The sequence below is a fragment of the Oncorhynchus tshawytscha genome, linkage group LG14, assembly GCF_018296145.1.
Source record: "Oncorhynchus tshawytscha isolate Ot180627B linkage group LG14, Otsh_v2.0, whole genome shotgun sequence".
NCBI classification, from domain to species: domain Eukaryota; kingdom Metazoa; phylum Chordata; class Actinopteri; order Salmoniformes; family Salmonidae; genus Oncorhynchus; species Oncorhynchus tshawytscha.
Genome location: NC_056442.1, coordinates 29,521,505 through 29,548,424, shown reverse-complemented (window position 1 = coordinate 29,548,424; position 26,920 = coordinate 29,521,505). Strand labels below are relative to the sequence as shown.

At 43.7% G+C, this 26,920-nt stretch overlaps 1 pseudogene; it reads right to left on the bottom strand.

Moving 5' to 3' along the window:
- Positions 1–420: 420 nt before the first annotated feature.
- LOC112266974 lies at positions 421–26,920 on the bottom strand (annotated as a pseudogene).

Sequence of the window (26,920 nt, the reverse complement as noted above, 5' to 3'; positions counted from 1 at the left end):
ACTGATCGATTTTCCCATGATGTCAAGCAAAGAGGCACTGAGTTTGAAGGTAGGCCTGAAATACCTACAATTGACTCAAATTATGTCAATTAGTCTATCAGAAGCTTCTAAAGCCATGACATTTCCAAGTGTATGTAAACTTCACCAACTGGAATTGCGAATTAATCTGTTAACAATTGTTGGGAAAAAAATACTTGTCATGCACAAAGTAGATTGCCAAAACATTTGTGGAGTGGTTGAAAAACAAGTTCAGTATGTTTTTTTTGCATAAGCAGTGCTTGCTAGAATAGTCAGAGGCATGAAATCCATATCAATTATCGCTCAGCTCCTCACTGATGAAGACCAGCAGCTCATTGTGATAGTACTTCCCCACAAGTTTTCCAGTGCAACATGTCCAATTTAGGGTTATAGTATTCAAAGACCAGTGATAAAATATTTATTAGCTTCATCAGTAAAAAAAGAGTGATGACATAAGACTAGATTAAAGCCATGGTTTTATATACATGGTGTGAAAGAACAGTAAACTCAAGAGACCTACATTTAATATTTCTATGTCTTACTAGGAGTGGCTCAGGGGGGGAAACCAGAGTCACTGTTGTTCTAAACTGAGATTGTCTGTTTGAAGACAATGGTTTTCGAGTTGATTCCCCCACTCTTGGTGGTGTTGTAGATCAGACGGTCAGCAATCTCAAACATGTTGTTCCTCAGGGAGATGAACTGAGCATTCTTGGTTTGCTCCTGTAGGGAAATAAATTAACATTCAATCATCAATGGGAAGTCAAAGGCTGTAAATCTCAAGTATCACATTTTTTACGAGCTTATGTGAGTCAAGCTCTTTTAAACAGTGGCCTGGGAAGAATTAACCACCAACCGCCGTGACAGGAGTAAACAATGGACCAACATGCAGCCAACAGAGGGCTTTGAAAAACGGGTGATTTCTCACAATAGGCTGTACACCTTACCATAGCGCCTTCAATAAGCTCCCATTATACAATACTAACGATTAACACAGATGAGCTGACCCCATGTCCCTCACTAAGTCAAGCATAGGAGTAAAATGGCAAATACTATTCAAAGCTGTTTCACGTGGAATAGAGCTCCCATGAACTGCTGTGTGTGCATGTGAAACTCACATAAATGTAACAGGCCACGATGGAGACATTCTTGAAGTCCAGGACTGCATTAATCTCATCCATGAAGTAGAGGGGCGTGGGCTTGAAGTGGTGCAGAGCAAACACCAGGGCCAGAGAGCTCAGGGTCTTCTCTCCTCCAGACAGGTTGAAAATCTTCTTCCAGCTCTTCTTAGGGGGACGCACACTGTGGCCATTGACAGAGAGAAGAGAATGAGCCAGCGTCATTCATAGATTTAATGAATACAGCAATGAAATTAGAAGGGGATATTGGGTTGGAGCTAGGTACGTTTTGATGATAAAATTCACATCCAGAGCTGTCTTCACAAATCATAGATGTCAAACAGCCGGTTGGGCTAAAGTGTCTGCTGACCTGAACATGGTGCCCTCAGAGAAGGGGTCCAGGCTGTCGACTAGCTCCAGCTCAGCGTCACCCCCTAGTGTCAGCATCTGGTAGTTCTCCTTCAGCTTGTTGGTGATGTTGAAGCCAGCCATGAACTCATTGAGCCTCTGCTTGCTCACATCCACGCTTAAAGTTGTCTCTGATCCAGCTCAGGTACGGTTCCTCCTACAGAGAGACATTACCCATAATGACTACCTTCTCTTAGAGGGAAATAAACTTGAGCGCAGACGAGTACAAACAGGGTGTCAAGGTGCTTGATTAGACCTAGAGAGAGCTGGGTGTGTACCTTCTTTTTGTACTCTGCGATGGCTCCCAGGTTGGGCTTCATCTGGGCACAGCGGGCCTCCATCAGGGAGATCTGGTTGGTGATAACGTCAGGCCCCTTGATGGCCGCCAGGTCATCCTCAATGGCGTGAAGGGAGAGCTTAGAGGCCTGGGGAGGACGGGACTCAGATGGTCAGTCCTAGCTGACAGCTACTTTGAGGGAAAATGTTCTTACTATGACAGCTAGGTGGGACAACCACATAAATCTTAAAATGAATGGAACTGCAAAGTCGCTCTGGATAAGAGTATCTGCTCAATGACTAAAATTGAATATCAGAAGAGGAAAAATATTTAAGTCGGATGATACTGTTCCCCAGGTAATGCATAGAACACTGATGCACTAACTAGCTGAGTGTTTGGTTGACCTCTAAGACAACGAAGCATGCATGAATCTCACATGCACATAACACCCACCTCCGCCAGTGTTTGATCTTGTTGGTGTGTTCGGTGATAGTGTCCATCTGCTCCACCCAAAGTCAGACGCTGAGGGACTCTTCCTGTAGAGCGTGCTCCTGTAGGGCCTTGATCTCCATCACCACCCCCTGGTGCCACTTCTGCACCTCCGGCAGTGCCGCCTCAGCCTCCTGGCAGGCCTTCATGATCTCCCCAGCCTCTTAAGATGATCTGTTAGCTCTCCCAGGCTCTTCTCAGTCTCCTCCAGGCCACTCACACTTCTTCAGGTTACTGTGGAGGAGAGCAGCAGCCATCAGCTGGGGCTTATCTGAGCTTTTCCCTAATAGCTTCGCAACCAGAAGCCTTTGCCAGATGGGAGCTGTGTATGTGTGTGAGAGAGCACGTGTATAAATACTTACCGCCCTGCGGTCTTGATGGCTACCTGGGCCTTGGTGATGGCTGAGGAGCAGTCATCCAGCTCCTTGTTGACCTTGTCCAGTTTGTCCTGCTGGGCCTTCAGCTTGTGACTGTTGATGTCCACAATGAGGGTGTGGAGCCTCTCCAACTTCCCTGCCTTACTGGAAGCTGCCTCAGTCAGAGCGCGAGAAAAGAGACAGAGGGGGGAAAGAGGAAGTTATATATGAAAAAGGAGCAGGGTTAAGCCTCATAGGTCAGGGGTGTACCAAAGACTCGGACAAAACCACTATCGTAACGGATCTAGAGATCTCACCGTCACTTAGTGTGGAGAAGGGTGCAACTGCAGCCTGCAATTCGGTGCGTTCCGCCTCCACCTTCCCCCCCTAGCTAGCACAGTGTTGCCCCTGACGGCTGTGTCCTGGAGAAGCCGGCGGTAGGCTGTGTCCTGGAGAGGCCGGCGGTAGGCTGTGTCCTGGAGAGGCCGGCGGTAGGCTGTGTCCTGGAGAGGCCGGCGGTAGGCTGTGTCCTGGTCCTGGAGAGGCCGGGGTAGGGTAGGCTGTGTCCTGGAGAGGCCGGCGGTAGGCTGTGTCCTGGAGAGGCCGGCGGTAGGCTGTGTCCTGGAGAGGCCGGCGGTAGGCTGTGTCCTGGAGAGGCCGGCGGTAGGCTGTGTCCTGGAGAGGCCGGCGGTAGGCTGTGTCCTGGAGAGGCCGGCGGTAGGCTGTGTCCTGGAGAGGCCGGCGGTAGGCTGTGTCCTGGAGAGGCCGGCGGTAGGCTGTGTCCTGGAGAGGCCGGCGGTAGGCTGTGTCCTGGAGAGGCCGGCGGTAGGCTGTGTCCTGGAGAGGCCGGCGGTAGGCTGTGTCCTGGAGAGGCCGGCGGTAGGCTGTGTCCTGGAGAAGCCGGCGGTAGGCTGTGTCCTTCGCCCCCACCTGGTTCTCTCTGGTACACAGCAGGTGATGCTCCCGCCTGCTGTGCTGCGACCGGTAGGCAGTGTCCTTTGCAGACGTGGGAATGCCCTCATGCAGGAACACAGTTGCACACTACTGAAGGTGTGAAGCGCTGGGCGCTCTAAATAACTAAATTGGCAAGCAATTTACCTAAATCTGTGTCTGGAATAAACGCAGTAGCCAGCCATGCATTATTTCTTTTTCATTTCATAGGACTAAGTAAGTAAATCAATCATGTGCATTTTCAGCTGTTGGGCTCATTTCTTTGATTTTATTTAAAATAAAATTCCACCTTTATTTAACCAGGTAAGCTAGCTGAGAACAAGTTCTCATTTGCAACTGCGACTTGGCCAAGATAAAGCATAGCAGTTCAACACATACAACACAGAGTTACACATGGAATGAACAAAAGTCAATAATACAGTAGAAAAGTCTATATACAGTGAGTGCAAATTACATCAAATAAGTGAGTTAAGGCAATAAATAAGCCATGGTGGCAAAGTAATTACAATATGGCAATTAAACACTGGAATGGTAGGGTAGATGTGCAAGTAGAGATACTGTGGTGCAAAAGGAGCAAAATAAATAAATACAGTATGGGGATGAGGTAGATAGATGGGCTGTATACAGATGGGCTATGAACAGGTGCAGTGATCTGTGAGCTGCTCCGACAGCTGGTTCTTAAAGCTAGTGAAGGAGATGGGAATCTCCAGCTTCAGTGATTTTTGCAGTTCGTTCCAGTCAGTAGAAGCAGATAACTGGAAGGAAAGGCGACCAAAGGAGGAATTGGCTTTGGGGGTGACCAGTGAGATATACCTGCTGGAGCGCGTGCTACGAGTGGGTGCTGCTATGGTGACCAGTGAGCTGAGATAAGGCAGGGCTTTACCTAGCAGAGACTCGTAGATAACCTGTAGTCAGTGGGTTTGGCGACGAATATGAATAGAGGGCCAGCCAACGAGAGCGTATTGGTCGCAGTGGTGAGTAATGTATGGGGCTTTGGTGGCAAAACGGATGACACTGTGATAGTCTACATCCAGTTTGCTGAGTAGAGTGTTGGAGGCTATTTTGTAAATGACATCGCCGAAGTCAAGGATCAGTAGGATGGTCAGTTTTACGAGGGTATGTTTGGCAGCATGAGTGAAGGAAGCTTTGTTGCGAAATAGGAAGCCGATTCTAGATTTAACTTTGGATTGGAGATGTATGATGAGAGTTTACAGTCTAACCAGACACCTAGGTATTTGTAGTTATCCACGTATTGTAAGTCAGAGCCGCCCAGAGTAGTGATTTTTTATTTATTTTATTTATTTTACCTTTATTTAACTAGGCAAGTTAAGAACAAATTCTTATTTTCAATGACGGCCTAGGAACAGTGGGTTAACTGCCTGTTCAGGGGCAGAACGACAGATTTGTACCTTGTCAGCTCTGGGATTTGAACTTGCAACCTTCCAGTTACTAGTCCAACCACTAGGCTACCCTGCCGCCCCTGATGCTTGATGGGCGGGCAGGTGTGGGCAATGATCGGTTGAAAAGCATGCATTTAGTTTTATTTGCGTTTAAGAGCAGTTAGAGGCCACGGAAGGAGAGTTGTATGGCATTGAAGCTCGTCTGGAGGTTAGTTAACAGTGTCCAAAGAAGGGCCAGAAGTATACAGAATGGTGTCTGCGTACAGGTGTTTCAGAGAATCACCAGCAGCAAGAGCGACATCATTGATGTATACAGAGAAGAGAGTCGGCCAGAGAATTGAACCCTGTGGCACCCCCATAGAGACTGCCAGAGGTCCGGACAACAGGCCCTCCGATTTGACACACTGAACTCTATCAGAGAAGCAGTTGGTGAACCAGGTGAAGCAATTATGAGAAACCAAGGCTGTTGAGTCTGCCAATAAGAATGTGGTGATTGACAAGAGTCGAAAGCCTTGGCCAGGTCGATGAATACATCTGCACAGTAATGTCTCTTATCGATGGAGGTTGTGATATCGTTAAGGACCTTGAGCGTGGCTAAGGTGCACCCATGACCAGCTCGGAAACCAGATTGCATAGCGGAGAAGGTACGATGTGATTCAAAATGGTCAGTAATCTGTTTAACTTAGCTTTCGACGACCTTAGAGATGCAGGGTAGGATAGATATAAGTCTGTGGCATTTTGGGTCTAGAGTGTCTCCCCCTTTGAAGAAGGGGATGACCGCGGCAGCTTTCCAATCTTTGGGATTCTCAGACGATACGAAAGAGGGGTTGAACAGGCTAGTAATAGGGGTTGCAACAATTTCGGCAGATAATTTTAGAAAGAGAGGGTCCAGATTGTCTAGCCTGGCTGATTTGTAGGGGTCCAGATTTTGCAGCTCTTTCAGAACATCAGCTATCTGGATATGGGTAAGGAGAAATGGTGGGGGCCTGGGCGGGTTGCTGTGGAGTGTGCCGGGCAGTTGGTAGGGGAAGCCAGGTGGAAAGCATGGCCAGCCGTAGAGAAATGCTTATTGAAATTCTCAATTATAGTAGATTTGTCGGTTGTAACAGTGTTTCCTAGCCTCAGAGCAGTGGGTAGCTGGGAGGTGCTCTTATTCTCCATGGACTTTACAGTGTCCCAGAACCTTTGAGTTTGTATTGCAGGATGCAAATTTCTGTTTAAAAAAGCTAGCCTTAGCTTTCCTAACTGCCTGTGTATATTGGTTCCTAACTTCCCTGAAAAGTTGTACTTCACGGGGGCTATTCGATGCTAATGTAGAACGCCACAGGATGTTTTTGTGCTGGTCAAGGGCAGACAGGTCTGGAGTGAACCAAGGGCTATATCTATTCCTGGTTCTACATTTTTTGAATGGGGCATGCCTATTTAAGATGGTGAGTAAGGCACTTTTAAAGAATAACCAGGCATCCTCTACTGTCAGGATGAGGTGAATGTCATTCCAGGATACCCCGGCCAGGTCGATTAGAAAGGCCTGCTCGCAGAAGTGTTTTAGGGAGCGTTTGACAGTGATGAGGGGTGGTCGTTTGCCCATTACGGATGCAGGCAATGAGGCAGTGATTGCTGAGATCTTGGTTGAAAACAGCAGAGGTGTATTTGGAGGGTGAGTTAGTTAGGATGATATCTATAAGGGTGCCCGTGTTTACGGATTTGGGGTTATATCTGGTAGGTTCATTGATAAATTGTGTGAGATTGAGGGCATCAAGCTTAGATTGTAGGATGGCCGGGGTGTTAAGCATGTCCCAGTTTAGGTCACCTAGCAGCACGAGCTCAGAAGATAGCTGGGGGGCATTCAAATCACATATGGTGTCGAGGACACAGCTGGGGGCAGAGGGTGGTCTATAGCAAGCGGCAACGGTGAGAGACTTGTTTCTGGAAAGCTTAATTTTTAGAAGTAGAAGCTCAAATTGTTTGGGTACAGACCTGGATAGTAAGACAGAACTCTGCAGGTTATCTTTGCAGTAAATTGCAACACCGCCCCCTTTGGCAGTTCTATCTTGTCGGAAAATGTTATAGTTAGGAATGGAAATTAAGGTTTTTGGTTGTCTTCCTAAGCCAGGATTCAGACACGGCTAGGACATCCGGATTGGTGGAGTGTGCGAGAGCAGTGAATAAAACAAACTTAGGGAGGAGGCTTCTAATGTTAACATGCATGAAACCAAGGCTTTTACGGTTGCAGAAGTCAACAAATGAGAGAGCCTGGGAGTGGAGGTAGACACTGCAGGGCCTGGATTAACCTCTACATCACCAGAGGAACAGAGGAGGAGTAGGATAAGGGTACGGCTAAAGGCTAACAGAACTGGACGCCTAGTACGTTCATAACAGAGTAAAAGGAACAGATTTCTGGCCACGGTAGAATATATTCAAGGCATACTATACAGACAAATGTATAGTAGGATGTGAATACAGTGGGGGTAAACCTGTGCATATAGTGATAATGAAAGAGATTGTCTCTAGAAATAGCATTTAAACCAGGTGATGTCACTGCGTGTGTGGGAGGTGGAACTAAATTGTTAGCCGAGGCATGTTGAGCAGTGCTAGAGGCTCTACAGTGAAATAAAACAATAGTTACAAACCAGAACAGCAATCGACACGGCATGGTGACGTTAGGGAAAGGCATGCGTAGCCGGGTGATCATACAAGTCCAGTGCGTGGCTTCAGGCGGCTAGCAGGCTAACAAAGGCCTTAGAGGGATGACGCGACAGAGGAAAGTCTGTTGTGGCCCCCTCGTGCAGTTACATCAGTGGACGGATCAGCACGGCTCCGTGTGGTAAACCAGGCCAATTGGCAAAATATGTATAGTAGCCGAAGAAATATGTCCGAAGGGCCTCTTAAGCCAGCAGCCCAATGTGCTTTAGATAGGCCGCAGATTAGCGGCTGTGCCTTCAGGGGTCGTTAGCTGCTATAATTCCAGGTAGAAAAAAACAAATTATAATAAAAATAATAAAATAGGTTCAGAGCTTGCGGTAGGAATCCGGAGAAGAATAAGTCCGACTAGCTCTGGTTTGAGTCGCGCTGTACAGACTGGCGAGAGTTGTCCGGGATAAAGGTAGCTGATGACCGCTAGCAAAGGATAGCCGACTGCTAGCTAGTGGCTTCGGAATATATACGATGGGCCTCGTAAGCCAATAGTCCGTTGGTATTCTAGACAGCTAGCATTCAGGGAACGTTAGCTGCGAAGGTCGGAAGGTTCATTGCTTGCAATAGGAACCTGGGGATATGGAGAGAAATGGGTCCGGTATGCTCTGGTTGAATCACGTTGTACAAACTGGCAAGAGCTTTCCGAGCTAGAGGTTAGCTGATGACCGTTAGTTAGCTGGCTGGTTTATGTTGGAGAGATTCCAGTAATAGAGGCAAAGAAAAATACTTTAGAGAAAAAGCAGGTCCACACCACATTGGGTGAGGCGGGTTGCAGGAGAGTATTTTGAAGTAAGGGTTTACAAAAATATAGAAAGATATGCAAAGAAAAATATATATATACATGGGACACGACAAGACGAAGGACAAATACGTCTGACTGCAACGCCACCTTGGAATCGACAAGACAATATGTGAGCGAGTGAGTAGAGCAATGCACTCTGATAGTGCACAGTGATTACGAGTATCAAGTGTGACAAAACGGATACAATTACAAGTAGGATGAGATCGGCACACCTCTAGTTGTATGTACCAGTTAACTCCGCAGCAAGCCCATGAGGGAGAATGCCTAGTGAAGTCAGACTGGGGTTCACTGTAGCAAAGCTCAAATTGAGCCAGATCATTGTCCTGAAGACTGTCATTTCTAGAGTGTAGCCTGCAATTTCTAAGTGACTTCACTTCGTTACATTTGGGGTTGAAAGTTCACCTTTCTGGAAGTCCTTCAGGGTCTTCAACTGTTTCTGTTTGTTCTGGTTGGGGTTAGCAGCCAGGACATTGTCATCTAGCTCTTTAATTTGAGGCTTCAGGTGAGCCTCCTGCTCTGCCAAGCTCTGAGAAGAAACAGTCAAGCATAACCTCACCCGTAATCACAAGCCTCAAGTGTTGTAGTACTCGAGTCCTAATTTTCATTACTCGTGGCTCGACCATTGGTGACTCGGACTTGTACTCAATAAGCAGAATATTAGCAGCATTGGGTGCTCAGAGCGGCGAGGGTTTGATTGTCTAGCAGTGGGAAGGACACACGACACCGGCACAGCCTACATCAGCTGGTGAACTGCGGGGGAGCAAACAATGATTGTGGGCGACAGGCAGGCTCCACCTCCAATCTTAGGCTACACATTGCGCAAGTGACTCTTGCTTCCCCGTAATCACAAGTCACCATTTAGCTTTGCCTGTTTAACAAACAAACTGCTTTACAAAAATGAAAACAGTAGTATTGAGTTCAAAAGTCAAGTCTTTCCCCCCTTGCATCCCATGGCCAGGCTCTGACAAGTCTCCCTTTACTAGGTGTCAACAGTCTTTAGAACCTTGTTTGATGCTTCTACTGTGAAGTGGGGGCAAATGAGAGGGGAATGAGTCAGAGGTCTGCCAGAGAGGCATGAGTTGACCACGCGCATTCACGTGATAGTTAGCTTGAGTTCCATTGCAATTCTACAGACAAAGGAATTCTCCGGTTGGAACATTATTGAAAATTTGTTAAAAACATCCTAAAGATTGATTCTATATATCGTTTGACATGTTTCTACGGACTGTAATGGAACTGTTTGACTTTGTCTGCACCTAGTGATCGCACGTCACAAATTTGGAATACTGGGCTGAAAGTGCGAACAAAAAGGAGGTATTTGGACATAAATTATGGACTTTATCGAACAAATCAAGCATTTATTGTGGAACTGGGATTCCTGGGTGTGCATTCTGATGAAGATCAAAGGTAAGTGAATATTTATAATGCTATTTCTGACTTCTGTTGACTACACAACATGGCGGATATCTGTTTGGGTTGTTTTGGTCTGAGCGCTGTACTCAGATTATTGCATGGTGTGCTTTTTCAGTAAAGCTTTTTTGAAATCTGACACAGTAGTTGCATCAAGGAGAAGTGTATCTATAATTCCATGCATAATAGTTGTATCTTTTATCAATGTTTATTATGACTATTTCTGTAAATTGATGTGGCTCTCTACAAAATCACCGGATGTTTTGGAACTACTGAACATAACGCGCCAATGTATACTGAGATGTTTTGATATAAATATGAATTTTATCGAACAAAACATACATGTATTGTGTAACATGAAGTCCTATGAATGTCATCTGATGAAGATCGAAGGTTAGTGATTAATTTCTCTCTGCATTTTGTGACTCCTCTCTTTGGCTGGAAAAATGGCTGTGTTTTTCTGTGACTAGGCACTCACCTAGCATAATCGTTTGGTTTGCTTTCGTCTTAAAGCCTTTTTGAAATCGGACACTATGGTGGGATTAACAAGAAGTGTATCTTTAAAATGGTGTAAAATACTTGTATGTTTGAGGAATTTTAATTATGGGATTTCTGTTTTGAATTTGGCGCCCTGCACTTTCACTGGCTGTTGTCATATCGATCCTGTTAGCGGGATATCAGGCCAAAGAGGTTAAAATAAAATTTGTGAGCCTGTGTATGAAGGACTTGAGCTACATTGGCTATTGCATATTGCAGGTAATTATGACCATTGGGAAATAGTTGTTGCTGTGTAGATGGTAGACATAATCCAAACCAAATCAATAGAGGGGCGAATCTAGAAAGACGAACATCGAGACAGCAAGCCGGCATTACGAGAAAGCCAAAAAAAAAAAAACGCAGCTTTACCTAAACAAGTCTGATGAACAAGAATTACACCAACATCAAATACATTTCATATCTGTATACTGTGTGTTACCTGCATGTTGTTGGTGTATTTCTCCAGGGTGTTCTTCATGTCTCTAAGCTGCTGTAAGAGTCTGGACTTTCTCCTCCAGCTGCAGCTTCCACTTCTGGCAGCCCTGCAGCTGCACCACCTTCTCAATCAGCTTGCTCTCCATACAGTCCAGCTGACACATAAAAATAAGAGGGTAGGTCATTAACCATTGCAGAGCTTAAAGTGAGCCATAACAGTGATTGGAGGCCAGAAAAATATCTAGAAGAGTGTCCAGAAGATCTCTCACCTCCTGCTGGGTGACCTCAGTGCCGATGGAGGAGCCCATCCTGCCCCGCATCACTCTCCCGTCTCAGGCACCATGACTGGAGGTAGAGCATAGTGTCATCCATATTGACACGGAGAAGAGATGAGCTCCCGCTCGGTCTACCCACCAGCCATCTCTATGATCTGTCCCTGCATGGTGACCACTCGCCAGCGTTTGTCCTTCTGGAAGGCGAGCAGTGTTGCCTGCTCCAGTTCCTTGGCCACCAGGGTGTCCCTCAGGGCAAAGTAGAAGGCTGGCTTCATACTCTCATCCTGCACCCACACCATGTCAAACAGGCAGGGGATGTTCTCTGGGGTGGAGATGGGCCCCATCTTATTCTCCCGCACGTTCATCTGAGACAGGAAAAGAGTGGATGTCAGAGTGTTAGAGGTTACATTTGAGGTTAAAGCTTTGTACCAGTTGTCTATGCAGCAAGCCCATAAGAGAGAAAGGCTAGTAGAGTGAGACTGGGGTATACTGTAACAAAGTTGAAATTGAGCCAGATAAATGTCCTGACAGTAACCTGCAACATAATCATTTCTGCGAGGTTAAGCATGACCAGTGTAATTAAACCTCATTTATCAATAATGCATGGGTACAAATTTGTGGATTAACCAGCGTGAGATTTTCGGGCCTTCCGAGTGGCGCAGCGGTCTAAGGCACTGCATCGCAGTGCTTGAAGCATCAGTACAGCCCCGGGTCCGATCCCCGGCCGTGATCGGGAGACCCATAAGGCAGCGCACAATTGGCTCAGCGTTGTCCGGGTTAGGGGAGGATTTGGCCGGCCGGGATGTCCTTGTTCCATCGCGCTCTAGAGACTCCTTATGGCTGGCCGGGCGCCTGCATGCTGACGTCGGTCGCCAGTCGTACGGTATTTCCTCTGACACATTGTTGCGGCTGGCTTCCAGGTTAAGCATGCAGTGTGTCAAGAAGCAGTGCGGCTTGACAGGGTTGTGTTTTGGAGGACGCCCGGCTCTCGAGTCTGTACGGGAGTTGCAGCGATGGGACAAGACTAACTACCAATTGAGTACCACGAAATTGGGGAGAAAAAGTTAAACAAAAATCTAAATTTAATTGTGAGATTTAGCAACATGAACATTTGTGGTGGAATAAGGGAACTGTTTGTCAAGTGTAGAATGGGGAAAATGTGAGCATTAATTCAATAATGTTTCAATTTTATGCAACATATCTTGACAGGGTAGCTATATCATAATATGACCACATCAGTGCATTTGTTATGTTAATCCATATTAAGTATAGTAACTTTTTAAATTACTGTCAGGTGTGAAACACTAAGGAAATGGGAAATCGAATGAGAGATGGCCGATGTTGCTCTGCTGGAAAATTAGGCACGCACCGCATTCCTCAGAGAGCATGTGAAGAGACAGGTGGGACTTCTAAAGATTGGGTCATCAGATGTCGTTTCCCAATAACAATTTATAGGATTGTTGCAAGGATTTGAGATCTGCAAGGCAAGCGCATGCCATTCCGGTGCACAACCAAGTACCATCTACCCGTAGGGTTTTGGCAACAGGCACTTTTCAACAGGAGCTTGCCAAATTGGTATCGCACAGCCCTCGATAAGCCAATGTTTAACACAGTTTCTATACACCATCGCACGAGGTTGAAGTCAAGAGTTTTTTTTTTGCCATGCCATCAATAGGTTCCCAAATACGAACGGCGCAATAGACAGCACCCACCGCTATTAAATAACTACCCCAAAATGATTTGAACTATGTGAACAGACACTCTTAATGTGCAGGTGTGATGCGCAAGAGACACTGCTGAGTGTGTTGGCTACGAGCCAGGTGGAACGCACAAAATTGTTAATTCTGCAGAACAGCAATGCTGGCCTAAAAACCTACAGGAGGGAGCTGTTGAGGATGGATGGTTAGCTAACTGGTGAGTGTTGCCGATATTTTCCATCGGTCCTCTCTTTGTAGCCATGTTTTTATTTTACACTGGTCAAGCCACAACGGAATGAGCCAAATAAAACCTTTTCGTTATGCCCAATCTCTGACACTAGCACCTCCATTTCAGTCCAATTCTTTTCCTAAACTTTTTTTTGGTTGAGCCGTTGCATTTCGAGGTACGGCATTGAATATTCCCCACAGGCTTTAAATGGATGATTTTGACCTTATGGTCAATTAGGGGCTTTTCGAAATGCAAATGGATTAAGTCGTGCACGAGCACTGAGGCTGAGAACAATTGTTATTTGTCAATGGTTCTCTCTTACCAGTGTGCGTATGAAGCTTGTAGGACTATTTTGTAAATCACACTTTCTATGCATACAAACATTCGAAACTCCGTAAGTAGGTATTTTATATTTTCTACACAATATTGATAAGAGGCCACAGGTGTTTGAGAGTTGTTCTCACCTTGTCCAGGCCAATAAAAAGGTGGCCACTCCGATATTCTGGGCCTTGAGGAAGTTGACACATTTCTGGGATGTCGATGCTTTCCACCAGGATGTTGTCCAGAGAGCCACAGCTGGATGAGATGGCGATGTCATACTTCTAATCGATGGCCCCAAGAACACCCGGTCAGGACAAGAACAGTCTCAATGAGTGTGTGCGCGCATCTCTCAGCTGCCACGTGTCATCTGTGTAGCCCACGTGTCATCTGTGTAGCCCACGTGTCATCTGTGTAGCCCACGTGTCATCTGTGTAGCCCACGTGTCATCTGTGTAGCCCACGTGTCATCTGTGTAGCCCACGTGTCATCTGTGTAGCCCACGTGTCATCTGTGTAGCCCACGTGTCATCTGTGTAGCCCACGTGTCATCTGTGTAGCCCACGTGTCATCTGTGTAGCCCACGTGTCATCTGTGTAGCCCACGTGTCATCTGTGTAGCCCACGTGTCATCTGTGTAGCCCACGTGTCATCTGTGTAGCCCACGTGTCATCTGTGTAGCCCACGTGTCATCTGTGTAGCCCACGTGTCATCTGTGTAGCCCACGTGTCATCTGTGTAGCCCACGTGTCATCTGTGTAGCCCACGTGTCATCTGTGTAGCCCACGTGTCATCTGTGTAGCCCACGTGTCATCTGTGTAGCCCACGTGTCATCTGTGTAGCCCACGTGTCATCTGTGTAGCCCACGTGTCATCTGTGTAGCCCACGTGTCATCTGTGTAGCCCACGTGTCATCTGTGTAGCCCACGTGTCATCTGTGTAGCCCACAGTCTCAATGAGTGTGTGCGCGCATCTCTCAGCTGCCACGTGTCATCTGTGTAGCCCACGTGTCAAACTCATTCCAGAGGACCAAGTGTCCACCGGTTTTTGCTCCTCCCTTGTATTTGATTGATGAATTAAGGTCACTGATTAGTAAGGAACTCCCCTCGCCTGGTTCTCTAGGTCAGGGGTTCCCAAACTTTCACTCAGGCCTCCCTTCCAGCATTGGGGAAAATCCTGCGCCCCCTCAGCGCACCATGTCTATTTCTATGAGCATCTTGCAGGTTCAAAGCAATTCCTGCAATGCCACACATTTTGTCATGCGGTGCAGAGAACATTTGGCAAATTTTCTTCCAATTCTATAAATGCCTCCATGTCTAATGTTTAGTTGTGATATTTGAGTGACAAACATTACAACTAAATCTATGGGCTAAAAAAACCTAGCTAAAAAATGTTAACTGACATGGGCTAGTTGATCTGGACATTTCTGACCAGCTCTAACATGACAAGAGGAAAACTGATGCCGCACCACCCAATTTCAAAATAGCACCGTGCGCATTCTACCATTACAACTTTCAAAAGTAGGTTGAAAGCCGGATCCCATTACCGACCCTTCTAGTCGCCCCACAGTTTGGGAACCACTGGTCTAGGTCTTCATTGAAAAGCAAAAACAAAGCCAGCAGACACTAGGCCCTCCATGGAATGAAGTTGACATGCCTGGTGTAGCCTATACATGGACCTCACTAGTCGCCCCAGGATGCCGGGGATCTTGCCGCTCCTCTTCTGCTGCATAAGGGCGTCCGGCACCTTCCCCCTGCTGCGGTTAGAGGACAGGGAGCTCTTGGCCTCCTCCACCTTCTGCATCATGTCCCTCACCAGCTCCCTGGTCTGACCATCTGCTTGCAGCAGCTGCTCCAGCTCCGCCTTATCCTAGAGCAGACAGAGATACATGGTCAGCACAGTCACCCAGAAACCTGAAATACTTCCATCCTACTGCCACAAATCACAGTCCACCCCTAACCTTAAGAACAGCTCGGCGCTTGAGACCCTCCCACACACACACTAACGTACCTTCTGGAGCTCCTGCTCACACTGGGGTATCTTGACCTGCAGCTCTTTGATGGCGGCGCGGCGGTCTCGCAGTGTGTCGGAGGCGATCTGCAGGGACTGCTTGGCCGTGTTCAGATGGGTCACAGCGGTGTTGTGGCCGACTCAGGTAGATGTCCAGCTCAGACTGGGCCACGTCCTGACGGGAGCGTGTCTTGTTCACAGACCTACTCAGCTCCATCAGCTCCTTCTCCATAATCTGGGGACGGAGCCATGGGAATAATAGCCACACGATTATGTGATCAGAAAACATAGAATACCAGGGGGAAAAGGATACTGGTCAAATTAAATTAAATCAAGAATAGTGTTTCCTAAACAATCAGCAACTCCTGATAATGAAAGACACCTACTTCCTTCTCCTGCTGCAGGCCGCTGGTCGTCTCCTTCAGACTCTCCTTCAGTTTCTCCAACACCTCGCTGCGAGCGGACGCCTCAGAGATTATCTTCTCACTGCTGGCCGGTACGTTACGCACCTCCTCCAGCTGACTGAGGAGAAAGGGGAGAGAGAAAAGAAGAGACTCTAGGGGAGGTACAACCTTAGAAAACCAGGAAAGACCAAAATATAATATTTTAAAATCAACTAGCAGACAGTTAGGAGCACCGCCATCAGACTGGCAGGCAGTCTGTGTGAACTGCACCTCTCTCCAGTGTGCGGGGTGGTGAGAGGGAGTGGAGGAAGCCATGCTAGCAGGGTTAACTGTGGGTGAAGAGTGAATGTGGCTGCTGGTAGTGTTACACAAGGCCATACTTCACTACCACACTGCAGAACACAGCTCCCCAGAGGACTGCTCTGCTCTACCCGGCCTCCACAACCCAACACTGCCAAATCACAGCCACTGGTGCTGTATCATACAGGCTGCAGAACAGGGGCAGAGAAAGGGAGACTTGGAGCATATTGAGTGTGGAGAAAAAAAAAGGGAGCCCAAGGAGGAGAGAGAAAAGAGCATGGGAGAAAGTGAGTGAGAGGTAGCAGAGCCAAGCAGTCATGCTTTGGAGGGTTTGCGTTTAAGTTTTGCCCCCTAGTGGCCAACTGGAGGAGTTTCTCTTATTAAATAAATTGGGTATACCAGCCACTTTATCAATTCATTTTAGTCTCAGCAATGTAACAATATAATTTTATCAAGAGGGACCTCATGACACAGAAAAATATATATTAAAATGTGGGATACACACCCTTTCCCACCCAGACCCAATCCCAAGCAAGTTAATGTAATAAAAATGAACACACTTGTTTATTTGTGACATTGATGCAAGTAATTATAAAATGTGTAATTACGCAATACAGCAATTACTAATAAGGTCATCTGTAAACCCCTGGGCAATGCCTTCTCCAGGGCCTCAGCACAACAGGCCTTGTGTTTGTATAGAGGGAAACTGTATTACGAGTGGCCGTGTTTCACTTTGGCCAGGGGACAAAATCAACAGAATAAAAGTGAAGTGTCAGGCCATTGGTGCTGGCCTGTCTTGAGAGGACAGAGCACCATTGTGTTTGTTTATGAGTATGACCTGTAAGTTATGTAGCACATTCGCCACAATCACAGCCTCCTAAAGTACAGATTTGGAGAGCCCCCCATGAGCTACCCATGTACACAGATTGGCCAATATAAATGGTCAAAGTTACAAACCCCCCCTGAAATGGAATCACTGAAGCATCGATTATAGAGACCTGAATTATGTTCACAGGAAAAGGGACACATGCACACCGAAACACACCTTCTCCTTCAAGTTCTTGCTGTAGTTTCTTGGTGTGCTTCAGTTTCTCAGACCTCCACATCCTGCAGGTCCAGCTGGGTAAACTTCTCCTGCTGGAACTCTTTGTACTTGGTCAGCTTGCCTTGTTTCCTGGGAGAAAAATCACAACATAGACATTATGAATGGCAATCAAACAAATTACTGCTAATTTTGCTTTTCTGTATCACTGGTTGCCAGCAGGTCCATGAACATTTTTCCATTTCATAACATTATTGCACTTTAGACTGACATTCATTTTACATTAGGACTATATTTTGCTCATAAATGTGTCCCTTTGGTGTCAATTTCCATGTAAGCAACAAAACCCATGAATAACAAATAAATAGAAAGGCCTACTTCTTCATCTCTTCAGCGATGTTGTTGTTCTTCTCTGAGTTCCTTGGTGTCGTCTTGGATCCTCTGCTTCTCCTCCTCTTTGTTTGCCACTCTTCTGGAAGTCATGGCTAACAAAGAAACAATCGCACTCTTGTCAACATAGATATATGAACTCTAAAAAGTGACCATCTGTGATAATTACACCCAACTGCATCATCGCTTCCTCCCAGATTCTTTCAAACCTGATTTCCTGTTAGTAAAAGACACTAAATTTAGCAACACCCTGTGTGGTTGTAATACTCACACACAGTACTAGCAGAGCTGGCTCTTTTGTTTGAAAATATCATTCTCCAGAGTGAGGAACTCCACGGCTGTGTTCTTCACTCCCTCCAGAGCAAGTCTTCTCCACCATTCTGACCCTGTTTAGCTGTAACACATGGTCCGCAAAATGATGACAGGAAGACCAAGGCTACAGTACCTCTGACCTAAACATTCATGCTGAATTGTCATAAGATCAAGCCCTGAATAAATGTTTGAATTTACATTTGTTCCTTCTCAGGTGTGCTTCGATTTTTTTTTTTGCACTGATTGACCGTGCCGGACATTTAGCGATAAACTCTGAGCTTTCCCAAAAAATACAATTTTACTCCACAAGCTAGGGTTAATTTGGCTTCAATGCCAAGATTATGCCATTTTTAGTCAGCCAAAAGGCATACGTGACTTAATCAAATATAGACAAATGCAGAGTAAAGGGAAACAATAGAACTTGGACAAAGGCAGAAGTGTGATAGGATGCTACACTGCACAATGCCATAAGATCAGGATAGTCAAAGGCAGTCATGACTCAAATAAAGCATTTGACCCTGTGTATGTGGTATTGCCATATCTTCTGCGGGCATTGCGTTAAAACAGAAAAAATATCTTAATGCATTTACAAACGCAGATATAAAATGCTTCTTATTGTAAATTATGTTCTGCTTCAGTCAGGGTTTGTTCCAAATCATGAATGTAAAATAACTAATTATGTGCTTCGGTTACACTTCTCCACTTGGATGAAATAGCTTTGCTCTCATCTTGCCCAATCAAATTCCACCACTCACAAACCAGCATTGGATCACCAGACAGCACTCTGAGTGATGTGTACTTTTTCTCTGGTAGTTTTAGCCAGTTAAAATGCTAGATTAACTAGGAAATTTAGCTGGCTACATTCTTTCTATGATAGACATCCGAAATATGATGGCTGTATGTTGTTTTTGCAAAAAACGTGCTTTTTCCATTGTAAACTAATTTACTTGCATCTGCTTGCTTTGCACTTCTCCTCCGATGAAAACAAAGCTATTGTCTGCCTATTGTGTTGCACTGATGTATTTTGTGTAAAGAAATTAGTTGCATGCCCCTCATCACTATTGAAAAAAAAAAACAAAAAAACACTTGACTTTCAATATAAAACAGGTGAAATGGTTTAAAATGCAGATTTGGTCTGCGTTATGAAAACGCAGATTTCTGAATACTAAATCTATTCACTACTGTAAAGCTGCATGAACCAAAAAGTCCAAATCATGTCACCCATATGAAAAATAATAGATATGTTAAAGTAATAAAAACAAGACAGACCAATTAGTTAATACAGTACAGGGAGAAACTTTTTTAAATTCTAAACAGGCCTAATTAGTGATGTGATATTAGTGTAGCCTCCAAGAGATTTACTGAACCGGCTGGCTTCACCAGACAACCAGTATTTCACGTCAAATGAAACCCTACCCTGTCAACCTGACCGGTACACTGGAACTCCAACACCATACCCAAATAACAATGTCACTAGTACTGCAATACAAATAAATATATTAGCAAACATCAGGTAATTATCAGCCAAACTTCACCCCCTGCTCACATAATTACTAAAACATTTCTAATAAAATCTGATCTAGGGATGGTCATTAAATGCATTTGATTACAAAAAAATATGACTTGCAGATCCCGTTCTTATTCCTTCTCTCAACCGCTCTTTAAAAATAACCATTAAATGACTGATTGCAAAGCAATTGTTTTTGGCACAGCAATAAAAAAAGTAACTAACGAGCAAGGGGATTAGCCCAGATACAGCAATATCTGAGGTGTGTGTGGAGATCATTTGCTGCCTTGTAAGAAGAGGCAGGTGTCAGGCCAGGGGCAGTCATTCTGGCCAAGACACAGCATACCTCAGATTTCACAGTGAAACAGGCCCCTCTAACACACCCCCACAGGGGAAACCATCATCATTTCAAAAAGGAAAAACATACACACACACACATATATATATATATATTTTTTTTAAATACAACAAATGGACCAATGTCTTGTTACTGGGGTTGTTTCTCACCTTCTCTCCCCATTGAGGAGCTCCACACAGCACCTCAGGGTGTGGATGGGCTGCTTCAGGCGGCAATGATGTCCTCCAGGTATTCCATCATGCCCTCATCATGCTCCGTCTGCCCCTTGGGCTTCATCATGGCTATCTGCTCCACCTCACCCTGACCAATGCACAGGGAGGGAGACGCAAGCAAGGACACACACGGTTATAGCTTCTTCTCACCATAAACTCTACAAACACACACCTTGGATACATGTTCTGTTCGAGATCACCTGATTACCATCCCAGAACAGACACGGATGGGTGGGTTTATACTTTTTCCCAACTTTCTAAAGTCTGAAAAGCTACAAGGGGAAAAATACCTGATTCTTTTATTTTTTTTATTCACCCTTTTGGAAGCAAGTTTAAATGCAATTCAAACTAACCTGGGCTAAAACCAGAAAGAGCAACTTCTGTGTGACTCTCAAAAGGCTATTTAATTTTTGATGATTTTAAATAAATTGGTTGCTCTGCTCACAAAAATATTGAGGAAACTTTGCTGATGTTATGATAACCCCTCATTAAAACACGTTAACATCTCCTTTATGATATAACCCTAGAGTTTTCATGGGCAGCCAGTCAAATTGGCTATTTGCAGTACATTTGGGCATTTTAATGTACTGTACTTCTTACACAACTTCTCAGCCCACACACACCTGAGCCTCAAATAATAACTTCTCCTGCACATAACTGTACCCACAACACAGAGAACATTTGTCCATATCCATGACAAAACAATGAAAGGCAAAACTACAATAATCACTTAAACATAGAACCAAACATCTCATCAATTGGAACCGCTACAATAAAGGTTTTATATTTTATGAGGTCAAGAAATAAATACATAAACTAAAAGGGGCATCTGGCAAATGTAACTGGTGCCTGTGTTTTAATAAAATTATGAATTTCCTTTCTATGTCAGAGATGGGGTAATAGTCCTTGACTGAACAGTCCTTGAAACATTGATTAAACACAAGCCTGAATGATGGCCTATATAATTATCAGAATGGTCAATCTTGTTTTAATCTTCTGTGTGTGTGTGTGTGTGTGTGTGAGAGAGAAAAAAGCCTTTTTCTGCTCTGCCTGACCAGTGCACTAAATAGGAACCTTCCCCTGAGCCGTAGGCCTGTAAAAGTGACTTTGTTCTCCAAACTGAAGCTTCTTGCCTCAGTCAGAACAACCCTGTCATATTTAGTGAGCTCAAAAATCACCTAAAATTCCAGGAGAGAGGGTGAAGAAAATTGCACAAATCAGGACAGAAGAGAACCTGCTTCTTCACCCAAAATAAATATTATAAAATGCAGCACAACATCTAATATTCACTAAAAACTAGTCATCTCATTAATCCAAGAGTTGATAGGTACTAGTAAACTCTAAAAACTGTATTGTGCAACAAGTGGACTGGCTTGTTCTTCAAACAACCCCTGGAGGAGTCTACACACCAAGCTGAACAACACAGGGATGTTCCAGAACTGTATTAATAGAAAATTTAAAAAATCTAAAATGTATTCATTTGGACCGTGACTGGCAAAAAGCAGCAAATATGACCCAACGCAAACAAAATAATGTCTTTGAACAACTACACATATTGACATTGGCATTACATTCCATGAAAGATAATTCCAACGAAATCCAAACTGAAGACATAATCATGTACTCAAATGATAGAAATGAAGAGTGGATGCTTGATCCTGCCACACTGAAGCAGCACTGCTAATATTGGGGTCGGGGTCTGTATTCTCACGCCAATATTTACGTGCTGCTATAGCGTGGCAGGTAAAGGGGGGCCAAACTGACCTGCGTCTCCATTCACCCACTAGACAATTCCAGGAATGTTAGAGTTTCCTTAAAATACTAAAGCAGCAAATGATGGTTCGCACCTTTCCAACATTGTTTCAAACCATGATGCGCTGCTATAGCAGTCCAAGTCCGTTTCACACTTAACAGGTCACTCACAAAGGCATAATACCGGTTTTCCTCCGAGTGAAAGGGGTCAAGTCTGAGCAGCAAAGCTTTTACATGATGGGATGTGTGACACAGGAGGGATCAAAGACAAACTGAAAGGAAAACTAAAAATGAATAACTATTTAATTACCTGTAAAATCAAAAATCTGTTGTGGTCCAGGTCAATGCCATGGCTACGCAGCAGAGTCCCCACATCTTTGAAAGTGGCCTTCTTGCCATTGATGTGGTAGGACGAGGAATTGTCTTTGCTGGCAGTTCTGGAAACATAGAACTTGCTGTTGGGGATGACTTCGTAGTCATCTCCTTCCTGACTCACAGGGGGGAGGGGCACAAGAAACACACCAGCTTAGATCCAGTCTTCAGAACACACTCAAGACAAAAAATAAAAATGCTTAGCAATACAACCCTCCCAAATATAGGCAAGTAACCATCTAAACACACACCTACATACGAAAGTGAAGCCTCAACCACAGAAATGTTGCTGCAAACAGATTGGTGTGATACAAGTAATCATTTAAAATGTATTTAACTTGCACATTTATTAAAAAGTAAAATTCATATGGTTTATTAAATTAAACTAATTTTGAGACAAGAAATAAATGTTGTCAAGATATGAAGGGGGGCAAAAACAGAATAGCTTATAACCTGTTCAACTTTTTTTTTAATAGAGAAATATATATTGTGTGTAGGCTTAAAACTGCAGTGTTAGGCGATGGTTGTATCGAATTGACAAAAAACAGCTTGGCTGCAAAGAGATTATTTTACATTAAATCAATTATGTCGTTAATTACCGTACTACACCCCCAGTGGTAGTACAATATGTTTTACAATTCTGGAAAAATATTTCTTAATCTGCATACAATTAATATATATACAGGATTCTAGGTTTGCACAGAAAATGAGAAACTGTATTGTCCACTAACATTCATTTAACCACCACTAAACTGAAGAAAAAAAACTTGAGGTCCTAATCAATATAAAATCACAAAAATAAAGAACAATTTGCAAAGTTAGTAATTTACTTGATTGTCAGTTAACTTGAAATGGCTATTCTGACTCTGTTGCAGTCATTGTAAATAAAGTTTTTTAAATACTAAACCAAATGTATACAAGACAATTAAAACTACACCCTAAAATAACTACATATATACAAAAAAACTAATATCATTCTGCCGCTTTACCCAAATCGCTTATAAAATGTTAAATTGTTTTGTTACAGCTGAGCAAGTAAGCGTGTGTTACCTTGTCAGTAATTTTCTGAAAATGCACTTCCACAGTGCAGCTCTGCACATCCTTGTGCTGGTCAGAGCTGTGAATCAGCACATTGTTTTTTGGATCTGATTTTTTGAGCCCTATAGCCTATGAATCTATCATGTTGGACTTCCCACTGCCATTTGGACCAATAATACAAGAAAAACGCTAGGGAAGGGAGAGAAAAAAATAGAAATGAAGTGGGTGGGAAATAAAAATGTACTTCCAATCTGTTCAAATCAAACTAAATTAAATAGAAACCGTATTCACAATACAATTTTAGACCGCTTTGAATAACTAGAAAATTATGCTGGATTAAAATGGTGGGCCTCTAACCTCAGTGGGTGTATTTAAGATATTTTATTGCACCTGTGTCCATGATGCAATAGAGAGAACAACTAAGAAAATGTGATAGAGGGAAAGTTAGTGGGAAACCCTATTTTGTATCTTTTTGAGGACAAGACACAGCTAGATCACCACTAGTGTGAAACACACACACACACAAAGCCAAAATGGAGGAGTATGATATGCTGCAAACTATAAAACTACAACTTTAAAATAATCAACAATTAAATTACAACTATTAAAATGCTACTGTCACTGAAGATACAAATATATATAAATAAAAGTTAAGGAAATGGACAACACCCCATACTGAGGCAATGATTAAAACCACAATTCCTAGTGTCACAAAAGAGCCATAATGGGGAGTTAGTATGCTTTTTCGTACCTTATGGAAAGGGCCCAGAATCTGCTCGCCAGCACAGGATTTGACGTTCTGATTAAATGTATGTGTAATCATCAAGCAAGGAGCGCCTGGTTCATTGGTCATTGCTGGGGGCGGGGGTGGAGGGATGCTACCAAGAATCTCCTCCAAACCTCGATTATCAACAGCCTCGGCACCCTCCCCGGGAGCCGGAGCTAGGGCAAAGAGTTTAACTTTTATTCCCCAGTGCGATTCATTTCAGGTGGGAACACTGGTGTATGGGGGAGGGGTGGTGAAACAAAAAAAACAAACAAACAAAACATAAGCATTATAGAACAAGTCACAGTGGAGGAACAAAGACTCAGGGGAAGATCGAATGTTAACAAAGAGATAGTTAATGTGCAAGTTAGCAAAACTAAATTATAACAAGATTAACGTAATCATAAACGAACGCTTGAAGTAACCCCTTTCACAAACGCTCACATTGCAAAGCAAATACACAATATGCACTCACCAACGACATCATTTTCATTATATTTCGAACATCTGATTCCACGTCGTTTCCCCCACACCAAAACCTACTTTCCAATCAAAACAAATTAATACAAATCTAGCCTTGCTGAAAATACATACCGATTATGGTCCCATATCAATGACAAAACGTTTGGTCTCAAGTCTATTGTTGTGCTCAGTAAAAAAAAGAAAAAAAAAAAGACCCTGACAATAGTTTTCGGCCAACAAACGCTGCAACCATAATACTTTCTAAATCAAGAGTAGACATGTCAAATACGGTTATTGTTTTCAGACGAAGTTCTTGACAAACCGTTGCCCAACGTTAAATAAATCGAAAGATAGAAAATCATTATCATCCTTCTAGAAGAGCGAATCGTTTAAAATGCATTCATATCCCAACATAAATTACCTTGCTAGTTACCCAGGCTGGAGACAAACGCGCACACACCACCATTATAATCATCTCAAAAATCACAATAGACATTTATTAATGCCTTGCTCACGTTTGAAAAACTAGCCAGCAAGCTACGTGTTATGAATCAAGACAACAACTACCACAACTGTGCCAGTTGGACTCAACCTTCACGCACTTACATACAACAAAATACGTTGCCATTGAGTAGACGCGCAACTTATTTAGATGCAGACACCAAAACACCCTTTGTTACTTACCATTTGTCGGCGGAGCCCCTTGGCCATTGGAGTTCGCTTCTTTATGGGGTACGTCCAACTCGCCTTCGGAGTCATCCCGAGGCTGCGACCCTTTCCCTCTTGGCTTGGAAGTAGTTATACTTTTCGACGTTTTGGCTGTCATGAATTAGAATCTAAAAGATATCATTCAAATCACAGGAGTAAAAGTAAAATCCATTAGGTGTTTTCGCTTGTCAATCACTTCTTCACAATTGATAGTGAAGGACCCCGTTACCCCGTAACGTGAAGCACCCCGTTACCCCCCTCCGTCATCTCCCATCACCATCGGGCATTTTATCCAAAGAATATTACTTCATAAACTACACTGAGTAACTTCACATCGGGTCATAAATCGGTTACCCAGTCAATTATAAAGCTGCAAATAAATTGCCAGTCTGTGCTGTCTGATAAGACAACAGATCTAAGTGTTTTGTTTTAGTTTCTTTGCTAAATATGTTTCGTTTTAACTGTACCATAAGTGTATATAAGCGATATTCTAAAGATGTAACCATAATCCAAAATAGAAAATACTTGACACGAAATTGCAATTTAACTCAACTTAATTAGCTGTCTAACTTGAATCTCCCCTTGTCAAATAGCGTGATTTTGTCTAACATAAGCTGACAACAAGCATCGATTCTCACTCAATTATCGAGAAATTAACTGATACGTTTTCCGTAAAGTGCGTGTAACTAAAAGACGGACAACAATTGACGTTACAGGCTGTCAGTAACGCCAAACTGAGCTCAAAAGTAAATCAACTGCTACTGAGAACTAGAAAAAGATGGAGGTAAATGTGCAAAATAAAGTCATAGCACTGAAGTAGCCAATCAGAGTCACGTTATCATTAGTGCCATGTAGGCTGCACTCAGTAGTCCAAATTGACCAGCAACAGTTGAAAGTGTCATGTTTAGTTTATTTTACAGATCGAGAGTTATAATCAATTAAATAATCTAAGATAATATAGCTACAATATGGCTAACTAAATAGCTATATCGCCAACGTTAACGAGTGAATAAAAACGTCACCTGTGTATAGAAGATTTCACTGAGTTGGTCTTGTTTTTTTTTTAGGTACAGTAACGTTAGTGTTATGCTTCAGTTGTCCACTTGTAATCTAGTTAAACTAACATTAATAATTTGCCTAAACCGAGAAGACGTGGAAATAGCCATTTACACTAGCTAGCTGCTGTATAGAGTATACTAATGTCTGGTAATTAGCTAGCTAGCGTTAGTCAGGTAGGCCACATTGGGCTTTGTTAGGCATGATTTTCACGTCAACTGTTAGCCACGAACAAATTTAGATAACGTTAGCTAAAGTACGCTACCTGGATAGCGAACACAACTAGAGCACAGATGAATAGGGGAAACCGGTACTTTGCTTACAAGTTAGGTTAACTTAACTAACGTTACTTTGCACTGGTTCGCCAAGGTAGATAGCTATCTAATGTTACTAGGCAATTTTAGTTAGCTTTTGATGTGTTGCCGAGGGCTAAATGTTAACTGTCGTCTGATCACTTTAAGTTAACGTTACTCAGTTAACGTTAGCTAACTTACTTTACCTAGCTCAACAACCACATATAATCGACGAAAGGTGCCCACAAACGTACTTGCTAGATAGCTATGGTTTGATAGCTAGCGAGCTTACTAGTTTTCTTTTAGCTAACGTTAACTAGCTCTTTCGTGTTCAGATAATGTCAGTTTTACCTTGCGGACGAAGTTATTTTGTTGTAAATATTCCCTGTGTATCACTCTCTTTTCAAAGCCAATTAAACTGTTTATCGATATCCCGAAGTTAAAAAATCCATAAATAAAGTGCGCAAAAGTCAACCCTGTGTCACTCAAATCGTTAGCTCGCTGCAAACTCACTCGTAAATGGCGCCTAAAC